Source organism: Apium graveolens, chromosome 4, assembly GCF_009905375.1.
Source record: "Apium graveolens cultivar Ventura chromosome 4, ASM990537v1, whole genome shotgun sequence".
In the NCBI taxonomy this organism is placed as follows: domain Eukaryota; kingdom Viridiplantae; phylum Streptophyta; class Magnoliopsida; order Apiales; family Apiaceae; genus Apium; species Apium graveolens.
Window position 1 is genome coordinate 278,498,091 of NC_133650.1, and position 11,683 is coordinate 278,509,773.

The window sequence follows — 11,683 nt, forward strand, 5'->3', positions numbered from 1 at the left end:
AAGTCGCAAAATATTCAGTATATATGTATATATACTTCTCAAAATCTTGGAAGTCCTCTTCCATGCATAATATACACAGAGTTCCAGTTTATAACTGTATAAAAATATTGTTGCAAGGTGATCTCATATATCTAACCTTGTCTCAACGTTTTTGTGAAAATCTTTGTCATGCATAAGATAATCATTAACCAGATATAAGTTGAAAAGATGAAGTTACAAGATACTCCAATATACTTATATCTTTTCCGAATACTACTTGAACTATCATCGTTCAAGGTATAATCAGTTTCAAAAGTTCATCACATAGATGAGACTACAAGAAAAGACTTGGATAGATTCAATCTTTGAAATATCATTATAAATAATAAAGTTACGAGATACTTCATTAAGTTCCGATATATATATACACCTATATATATATATTTCATACACTCCTTGAAAACCTCTGTTATAAAAATTATAAACAGAGTTGCAATATCCAATGACTTTGGAAAGGAGAAAACTTTGGCATAAACCTGATATCTTGCTGATCACGCAAAGATACCAATAAGTAACCTTTTCTACTAGTAGATGGACGAATTCCCCACTGGTCATCACCCTGGCCGCATTGGGACCTATGCTGGACTGCCACTCATCCACTTACGCATTGATGGACTCCCACTGAGCCACTTACACTTTAATGGACGCCCACTGAGCCCATGTTGCTTATGCCGACTCAAATAGATGGACTTACTTCCCGAACGTTGGGTAAGTAATCAATTCATTTATCAAAACAGGAACCTCGTTGCGAATATAAATATACCACAGAGCCGGATCCTTTAGATTTTGAGCGAGTATTCAAGTCCCCTTCGAAAGGAAGATCTTAAATTTGAAAACGAGTTTTGGGATCCGCTCTAACTTTTAAAAATCATTTTGAAGACTCGAAAACATTTTTAAGAATGTTTGGAGTAATGCTAATTTAATAAAATAAATCAGTCCTGATATGTTGGAGAATATCTGAATATTATTATTTAAATAATATTCCTATAAAGGATAATCTTTATAAAAATAATTGAAGTAGAAGTTTTAAGACTCATACTTGAAATGAATAATAAATAACTAAAGATATACTTATATGAAAGTACGATCTTTATTTGAATAATCGAAAATAAGTTTGATTATCGAAACATTATTCTTTAATAAAATAAAGAATAATATTTAATAAAAGGAGCGGAGTCATAAGCCCTCGAATGAATATTCAAAATAATATTCATCAAATAAAGTAAGCGGAGTCATAAGTCCTCGAATGAATATTCAAAATAATATTCATTAAATAAAATAAAGTTAATTAGTCATAATATCCACTTTACATAATTGTTTCATACTCCAATTAGTCATTTAAGGGCCTTAACTAAGGTTTCAAAGTAAGGCGAGGGGTAATCGTTCGTTCGCGAAACGTCGTTACTTAAAACGGACGTTTCTCCTAAACCGTACATCGGCTTCAAGCGAACCACATATCAAAACGAAGCTCGTAACATGAACTATCTAAAAATGGCAAAGGTTAGAATCTTTCAGTGAGTTCACGGGTCCTAAAGTTAAGAACAGAACAGTTAAGGAAAATCGGGCATTATGACATTTATGTTTACGCGATTTCCAATTTAATTAACACTCTACATTATCATCAATTCACTCACAACCACCAATACAACAGTATTCAACCATCATACTACAAACTCAGTCCCCAACTCCAAGTTTTACCAATTTATCCAACCAATCAAAGACCCAATATTCAAAACCAATACAAATCCACCAAAACTATTTATAATCAAAGATCAAGCCTTAATACCAACAATGCTTCAATAAAACTTAATGGAATCATAAAATCAAAGCTAGGGTTTGAAGTTGATACCTTCCTTGGTCGGTATTAAGTTGCTAGGAAGCCTTAGGGAGCCTTACTCTAACCTCCTACAAGCTTGATCTTTCCAAAGAAATCAAGAACACAAAGTTAGGTTTTGAAGTTTCTAAAAGTCCGATTTAAAGAACTATAAAAATAAGGGTCTTACCATGCTTATTTGGACGATACTTGTGAACAAGAGTTGTAGGCCATCTCAATACCTTTCCAACGAGCTATAAAACACAATATTTTAGTGAGTATTGAAGGAGATATGATAGTTTTAAGTTGCTGCTATGGTTTTGGCCGAGAGCAAGGGAAGAAAAAGTGAAGTAAAAATGTTTCTAGTTTGATTAAATGATTTGTGTGGTGTTTAGATTGGTTACTTCCTTTTGTTGTTAATTAGATTGTTACCATGGTAAAAATTGTGTGGCTCACAATCAACCAACCAATCCCTCCATTTGTCATGCTTATGTCACCATGCCTATGTCATCTTTCTCATGTCATCCTCTTACACTTGTCTTCTTCTTGTTGGTGTGATGACATCATCATCCACTAACCTCTTTGATTAACCCCTAATTACTTGGCTAATGACCGCGTATCTGTTATACGGTTCGCTTAACTTTCGTTCTCGTTTATCGTTTGAGGGATCATACCTGGGATCTTATTACTTAGGTTCCCCTAAATCTTTCTCAATATTTTATATTTCTTATATGATCCTCTCTAAAAATCCTTGAATTTAAATTCTTTTTATCATGTTACTGTTAGGGCGAAAACATGCACTAATATTCACGCAAGTATACGCGTTCGCAAGTAATATAGAATACTTTCTAGTTCGTTCCCTCAGAGACTCAGACTAAGTTATTGTCTAATTAAACTCACTCACCAATGTATGATTACTTCTCAATGTTAAGATAATAACACTTAAAATTGTTGGTTAAATATTAACTATAATTAACTACTTAATTAACCACTTAACTAACACTTAAATTTATCAATAATAAAACACTCATGAGATCACAACTTCATTATTACTTCCTTCTATAGCCATTGTTATTACCTTTAGCATGTGACAGTGATGATATTAATCGAATAACACGAAACTGATAAAAGCCAACTTTCATTGTACTAATACCATTCTACCAAGCATCCACAATTAAGATAGAAGTTGAATAGTCATCAATCATGTTGAGTTCCTATATGTCTACAGAAATTAACAACACAACGATTTAAGCACAAGTTATCCCTTTTGATTACATAGGGCAAATAAAACTGTTAGAGTTACCCACTAATCATGCACAACGTACATGAACCTATGCTAGCATGGCAAGTTCTAAATCTCAAGATCCACCGTCGCTTCACAAGAGATTAACACCCTATCTTATATGTTCGCGACGCACATAAGACGAATACGCACAACCAATACTAGATATCATGCAATCATCACACACTAAAGTATTAAACAATTAACTAAAGAATTCCATAATAAATCCGTTGCAACCCCAGGATCACGATTAGCCCATAATAGAACTTATCGCCATCATGGGTTCATATGAAATCATGATAAACAACACAAGAAAATAATAACTAAACTAATTATATTAAAACAGAGTACGTCACAAGAGTAAATAAGTCAAAGCAAGAAAACTAGCATCCAACGTTACAATGAAACAAGAATCACAAGAAAATATGCTTCCTCTTCGTTGCGGTGTGCTAAATCGGTCTTCTTCCTTATATCCTTCGCTTCTTGCGCAAAACACAATCTAAAACATAATCTCCTTCATTATATTCTCTATGAAAACGTCTCAAATCTACTTATATAATAGTCCCATAAAACTCAGATTACATAGAAGTTGGAAGCCAAACAGAAGTAGAAGTCTAAAATAATTCAGCTTTTTCCCCGACCCTGCGCGGCCGCTCAGCATTTCTGCGCGGGCACGCAAGGCTGCTGCGCGGCCGCTCAGCATTGCTGCGCGGGCGCGCAGGACCCTACTGGAAAAATTCCAGGTTTGCTCCGTTTCTTCGCCGTAATCTGCCCGTTCTTTTCCTCTCGCAATGGTGAACACATGCCAAGGCTTATTCTTGATGATTCCTCCTCCGAAATGCAACTAATACCCTGAAATGCATAAACACTAGAAAAACGCATCAAATACACAAAATACTTGATTTCAAGACACCAATTTAAGCCATTTTAAGACGTTCTAAGTGGTATAAAATGCCACTTATCACACCCCCAAACTTAAATCGATGCTTGCCCTCAAGCGTCACAGACTCAAAAACAAATAAAAATATGCATGAATGCAATCTACATGAAAATGCAACGATCCCCCTTACTACAATTAACCAACCAAATTATCACGTCTCAACGAATGCAGTTAGACACTAAAGATCAATAAACTCATGCAAACGGACATACAGCCAGAAACGTGGTATGTGCAAATGCTTAACAGATATGCTTCGGAACTAGACCAATTACTATGACTAGACTATCCTCAAGGCAATCCTACGATTATACAAAGAATAAAAATTCTAGGCACAAAGTGATATACAACACTACAAGAACTCTGGAGCTTACTACGGAATCGTGCTTTTTATTTACAACTCAAATGCTTATTTGACCGTGCAATGAGTGAGGTCCACAAAAGACTTATACAATGGTATCCATGTAACGAGCGTTAGGTTAGCGGATCCCAGACTCTAAAAGCCTTAGGTCACTAGGCACAAAGTCCCCTAAGAACTTAATAACTCGAATACCAAAGAGCCCACTCTTGATCAATTATGCAAATTTTTTTTTTTTCTGAGCAAGTGCGTTTCGCTCCATCTTGCTCAACCCTAGACTACTCGCATAACATGCGAGCCGGCTACTAGCCATTTGACGCCTAGCCACAACTAGCAACAAATTCCATTTTTACTCCATTTTTTTTTCTTTTTCATGCCTTTACCACTAAGAACCTATTATCAAATTCTAAGCATAATAAATAGATTATCCTCGAAAATAATCAGATCATAACAACAATCTAGCCCTTAAGCATTCTCTAAGACTTAGTGAAAATACAAGTGCTTCTAGCATGCATATCAACCTACACAACTTAATATCACTTTAATGCTATCACTACACTCGCATCAATATCACAATTCAGTCGATAAATCATTGCAAAAGGGATCATGGTATATGCATGAGCTATATGATATGACAAACAAATAAAGCTATATATAAAAAAAAACTATATGGCAAAAATTATGCAACTATATGAACTAACTATCATGAATATGTAGCTATATGACACACACAAAATATTCCTTAACTACCACCCCCAAACTTAAAATCTTCACTGTCCCCAGTGAAGGTAGTAGAAAGGAACACAGGGTATACCTACTCGGAGTCATCATCATCATCACCCTCAGTGGGTGGAGTATCAGGCGGCGGGTATGCAGAGTCCTCACAAAAAAATGGCCACTGGATATCAGCTCCAAGGCCTCGAAAAGCAGTCCCTAACGTAAGAGTGAGCTCCTGAGCAAACCTGCTCTGCGTCTCATACATGGCATCCATCCGCCGTGAAAGCCTCCTATACTGGGCATCACCCATCCCAGCACCCTCCTGAGCTCTCGAAGAACCAGCCTCACCACGCCCTGGCCTAGCCATAGTAGCACCTCGTGCTGGACGTCCTCCTGGAAGACGATAACCCAGCCCATGCTCCTCAGGCTCACCACCGGTCCACTCCTGCATCCCATTCAGAGTGCCAGAATCTATCGGAGCTGCTGGCAACTGCAACTGCTCATGAGCCGGCCAGTTCACTCCTACTGCTCGGCATAGCTTCGTAACCGTGGATGCATAAGGGATGTTCATATGCTTTGCTCCCCTCAAAAACTTCAGAATTCCTTGGTAGATAAACTCACCAAGGTCCACATAGTATTCCTCATTCAGAATTCCCCACAACAACTGTGCTCTCTCAACTGTGACCTCGTGTGCATGTGAAGAAGGCAAAATATTAGCACATATAAATGCATTCCATGCACGGGCATACCTGTTCATGGCGATCGCCGGAAAGTGACGATACTCATTATTGGCTGGACTGCGGTTCCAAACTGTGCCCGGTCGACAGAGAGTCGCACAAATCAAATCCAAGTCAAAATCCTCAGCAGTCTTTTCATTCCAGTTCTCCTCCTCGGGCTTCCTCTCTCGCTGCCCAATCACACGGCGAATCGCCGCAGGATGATAATCAACCGTCAGCCCACGAACTACAGAAAACCCATTCTTTTCAGCCTTCGCGTTCGCGTAGAACTCGCGAACAACACTCATCGGTACTGCTTTGGGTGACTCACAAAAAGCTATCCACCCCTTCTCTGCAATCATGGGCAACAACTCACCATCCCTCCCTGATGGTAAAAACCCCCTCTCCTTCAGAATCGGCTTCCCCAACAGCCTAGTGTACTCCTCCTCCGCAGCTCTGTCAGTTAACCGAGGCCTTGCAGCAGTACCCCTTGATGAATCAGCAGTAGGAACTGTGCTGCTGCTGTCAATAGTGCGTGCTCTCTTGGGTGCCATTGATTTGTGAATAAAAGTGTGTAAGAACTGATTTTTGATGTTTATGAGAGGGTTTAAGTGTAGGAAGTTTGTGGGAGATATGTGGGATAGGTGTATGTATATATAGGGTATGGAGTAGGTTAAATTAGATTAGGAGTGGGGTTGAGGGATAAAATCATGGGGTAATGGGAAAAGAATTCGTGGGTTTATGGGCTGTGATGGGTTTTTGTGTTTTGTGTTTTTTTTTTTTTCTGAACTGTAAAAAAATTTCAGGAACTCGACCCCTGCGCGGCCGCTCAGCATTTCTGCGCGGGCGCGCAGCAAGCTGCGCGGGCGCGCAGCAAGCTGCGCGGCCGCTCAGCATAGCTGCGCGGGCGCGCAGAGGGTCTCTGGATTTTTTTTTCAGCCCCTGTTTTCTGATTTTTTTGTGTTTTTGGATAGGTTATTAACTTCTAAGGGTTCCTTTAACAACAATTCATGGGTTGCCTCCCACGCAGCGCTTCTTTTTCGTCATTAGCTTGACGTTCCGTACCTTTCTCAAGTAGTCAATAAAATGGCACTAACCACCTCCCGGTTTGCCATGTCCCCATAGTAGTGCTTCAACCGCTGACCGTTAACCTTGAATGCTTGGTCCGAATCATTCTCAAAAATTTCCACCGCTCCATGTGGAAACACAGTTTTGACAATAAAAGGTCCAGACCACCTTGATTTCAACTTCCCAGGAAAAAGTCGGAGCCGAGAGTTGAATAACAGAACTTGTTGCCCTGGCACAAATAACTTAGGATGTAGCTTCCTATCGTGCCACCTCTTCACCTTTTCCTTATACATTTTGTTATTCTCGTACACTTGAAGTCGAAATTCATCAAGTTCATTAAGCTGAAGCATTCTTTTCTTACCAGCTGCATCTAAATCCAGGTTCAATTTCTTCAATGCCCAGTAGGCCTTATGCTCAAGCCCCGCCGGTAGATGACATCCCTTACCGTACACCAACTGAAACGGTGACATCCCAAGTGGAGTTTTGTATGCTGTTCTGTAAGCCCAAACAGCTTCATCGAGCTTTAAAGACCAATCCTTCCTTGACGGACAAATGACCTTCTCTAGAATGCGCTTTATCTCTCTGTTAGACACTTCCGCTTGACCATTTGTTTGCGGATGATAGGCAGTAGCTACTCGATGATTCACATTATACCGCTGCATCATAAGAAGTGAACTTACGGTTGCAAAAATGCGATCCTTCATCACTTATGATTACCCGAGGCGTTCCAAACCTTGTGAAAATTTGATTATGAAGAAAATTTAGCACTGCCTTTGCATCATTTGTCGGTAAAGCTTTAACTTCGACCCATTTTGAGACATAATCGACTGCCAGCAAGATGTACTGATTATTGCAAGACGAGATAAAAGGCCCCATGAAATCGATTCCCCATACATCAAAGACCTCGACTTCAAGCATCACATTTAATGGCATCTCATCCTTCCTTGACAAATTTCCCACTCTTTGGCAACGATCACACCTTAAAACAAACTGATGAGCATCCTTGAACAAAGTAGGCCAGAAAAAACCTGCTTGCAGAATACGAGCTGCCGTCTTCTCACCTCCATAGTGTCCACCATAAACCATGGAATGGCAGTCTCGTAATATCCCCTCCGTCTCACAGAACGGGATACATCTCCTGATGATCTGATCAGCTCCCTGTCTAAACAAATATGGTTCATCCCACATATACCACTTCACCTCATGCAGAAACTTCTTCTTTTGAGCGGATGTCAAATTAAGCGGCATTATATTGCTGACAAGATAGTTTACAATATCTGCAAACCATGGTTCTTCCTCCTGAATTGCAAACAACTGTTCATCCGGAAAAGATTCATTGATTAACGTCCTATCTTGTGAAGTAGAATCGGGATTCTCCAACCTAGAGAGATGGTCAGCTACTTGATTCTCAGTACCTTTTCTATCTTTGATCTCTAACTCAAATTCTTGAAGTAAAAGCACCCAACGAATGAGTCTCGGCTTTGAATCCTTCTTAGAAACCAGATAGCGAATAGCTGCATGATCAGTGAATACTGTCACTTTCGTACCAAGCAGATAAGATCGAAATTTCTCAAAGCCAAAGACTATAGCCAAAAGCTCCTTCTCAGTAGTGGTGTAGTTCAATTGGGCCCCATTTAAAGTCTTACTCGCATAGTAGACCACATGGAAGAGATTTTTCTTGCGCTGTCCCAGAACTGCACCTACCGCATAGTCACTCGCATCACACATCATCTCAAACGGTTCTGTCCAATCTGGTGCTGTAATAACTGGTGCCGTGATCAAATTCTCCTTGAGAGTCTCGAATGCTGCCAAACATTCATCATATGAGTGTCCAAAGACGGAGAAGTCATCCATGAACACTTCGACGTTATTTCCAATCATGTCAGAGAATATAGCCATCATACATCTCTGAAAGGTGGCCGGGGCGCCACATAACCCAAACGAAACTCTACGAAAAGCAAATGTGCCAAATGGACAAGTGAAGGTAGTCTTTTCCTGATCCTCTGGTGCAATACAAATCTGATTATACCCGGAATAACCATCCAGAAGACAAAAATACTCATGTCCCGCCAATCTGTCAAGTATTTGATCAATGAATGGGAGAGGGAAGTGATCTTTCCTTGTGGCTTTGTTCAATTTTCTATAATCCATGCATACTCTCCATCCTGTAACTGTTCGAGTAGGGATGAGCTCATTCTTTTCATTTGCGACCACAGTGATACCTCCTTTCTTAGGTACACATTGCACGGGGCTCACCCATGAGCTGTCAGAAATAGGATAAATGATGCATGCATCTAGCCATTTCAGAATTTCTTTCTTCACCACCTCCTTCATGATCGGGTTCAGTCTTCGCTGCTGTTCCACAGTTGGCTTACTACCTTCCTCTAACAAAATTTTATGCATACAATATGAAGGACTTATCCCCTTGATGTCTGCTATGGTCCATCCTATAGCCGATTTGAATTCTCTCAAAATCCTTAAGAGCTTGTCTTCCTCACTACCTGAAAGGTCAGCTGAAATAATAACAGGTAACGTAGATGAATCACCTAAAAAAGCATACCTCAAGTGTTCAGGTAATGGTTTAAGCTCCAAGGTAGGTGCTTCCTCTATTGATGGTTTGAGCTTCCCTTCAGCATTCTTAAGGTCAGAAGTACCAAGAGATTCAAATGGTATGTCGAGCTTTCGCTTCCATTGAGAAGCGTTCAGATATTGTAATTGCTCGTTGCTATCTTCATCATCGCTGTCAAAATCCCCCACTAAGGCCTTTTCCAATGCATCAGACATTAGCATGTGATCGAGTTCCGAAGTAACCGCAGAATCAATCACATCCACTTTTAAGCACTCCTCATCTTCTGTAGGGAATTTCATTGCCTTGAATACGTTGAAGGTCACATCCTGATCTTGAACCCGCATAGTAAGTTCCCCTTTTTGCACATCTATCAAGGTACGGCCAGTAGCCAAGAAAGGCCTCCCCAAGATTATGAGAATCTTCTTATCTTCCTCAAAATCCAGAATAACAAAATCTGCAGGAAAGAAGAGCTTATCCACCTTGATGAGCACATCCTCAACTATGCCCCTTGGGTAAGTAATGGAACGGTCCGCCAATTGTAGTGACATGTATGTGGGTTTTGGATCAGGCAGATCCAGCTTTTTAAAGATCGACAAGGGCATCATATTAATGCTTGCTCCCAAATCACAAAGGCACTTGTCAAAAGTTAGATTGCCAATGGTGCAAGGAATGGTGAAGCTTCCTGGATCTTTCAGTTTTGGTGGTAACTTTTGCTGCAGAACAGCGCTGCATTCTTCCGTGAGAGCAACGGTTTCAAGGTCATCCAGTTTCACCTTCCTTGAAAGAATAGTCTTCATAAACTTCGCATAACTAGGCATTTGTTCCAGCGCCTCAGCGAAAGGTATATTGATGTGAAGTTTCTTGAACACCTCCAGAAACTTCCCGAACTGTCTATCCAGCTTTTGTTGCTGCAATCTCTTAGGAAAAGGTGGTGGAGGATAGAGCTGTTTCTCCCCTGTATTAGCCTCAGGCAGAGTGTGTTCAACAGTAGTCTTCTTTGGTTCCGCCACTTTCTCCTTTTGCTTAGATTCTTCATCTCTAACTTCAGCTTCGACTTCTTTTGCCTTTTCAGCATCAGCTACTTTTCCAGACCTTAAGGTAATAGCCTTGACTTGCTCTTTAGCTTCCTTCCTGCCTGGTACTTCCGTGTCACTGGGAAGAGTGCCAGGTTGACGATTGAGCACTGCATTGGCTAATTGACCGATTTAATTTTCCAAGGTCTTGATAGAAATCGCCTGACTCTTGCACAACAGCTTAAGTTCCTCAAAATCAGCACTAGTAGGTGCAGCTGCACTTCCCTGTTGAGGATATGATTGCCTTGTAGCATACTACTGTGATTGCTGGAATCCAGGTGGGTTAAACTGTTTACTCACTCCTTGCTGATATGGTGGCTGAATAGCATTCTGATTATTTCCCCAGCTGAAATTTGGATGATTTCTGTTGTTAGGATGATAGGTCGCTGGCACAGGCTGCTGTTGTCGCTGATAATTATTCACATACTGAACAGATTTGTTGACAAGAGAACACTGATCCGTAGCATGAGAACCTGCACAAAGCTCACAAACCATAGCTATTTGATTAACTCCATACGTAGCCAAAGAATCAACCTTCATTGATAGCGCTTGGGGCTGGGCTGCAATAGCGGTGGCTGCATCAACTTCCAGAATACCTGCTACCTTGCCTGACGTCATCCTCTGAGTTGGGTTTTGATGCTCATTTGCAGCCATCGTCTCGATAAGATTATACGCCTCAGTATAGCTTTTAGTCCATAAGGCGCCTCCAGCTGCTGCATCGAGCATGGGCCGAGATTGGGCCCCCAAACCATTATAAAAACCAGTGATTACCATCCAATCCGGCATTCCATGATGTGGACATTTTCTCAACATTTCCTTGTAGCGTTCCCAAGCCTCGCACATAGATTCTGTAGGTTGCTGCGCAAACTGAGTAAGAGCACTCCTCATAGCAGCAGTCTTTGCCATTGGATAAAACTTCACCAGAAACTTTTGCGCAAGATCTTGCCAGGTAGTGATTGACCCAGCTGGTTCAGAATGTAACCAGTCTTTACCTTTATCCCTCAGTGAGAATGGGAAAAGCCTCAACTTGATAGCCTCATCAGTCACGCCATTATACTTAAAAGTGCTGCAGATCTCGACAAAATTCCTTATGTGCATGTTGGGGTCTTCA

General features: G+C 40.5%; 1 non-coding gene across 1 annotated transcript; it reads left to right on the forward strand.

The window, feature by feature from the left end:
- Positions 1 to 11,356: 11,356 nt before the first annotated feature.
- On the forward strand, positions 11,357 to 11,463 carry LOC141722387 (small nucleolar RNA R71). The gene has a single exon (XR_012575407.1). It is a non-coding gene; the product is annotated as a small nucleolar RNA R71 (small nucleolar RNA).
- The last annotated feature ends 220 nt before the right edge of the window (positions 11,464 to 11,683 follow it).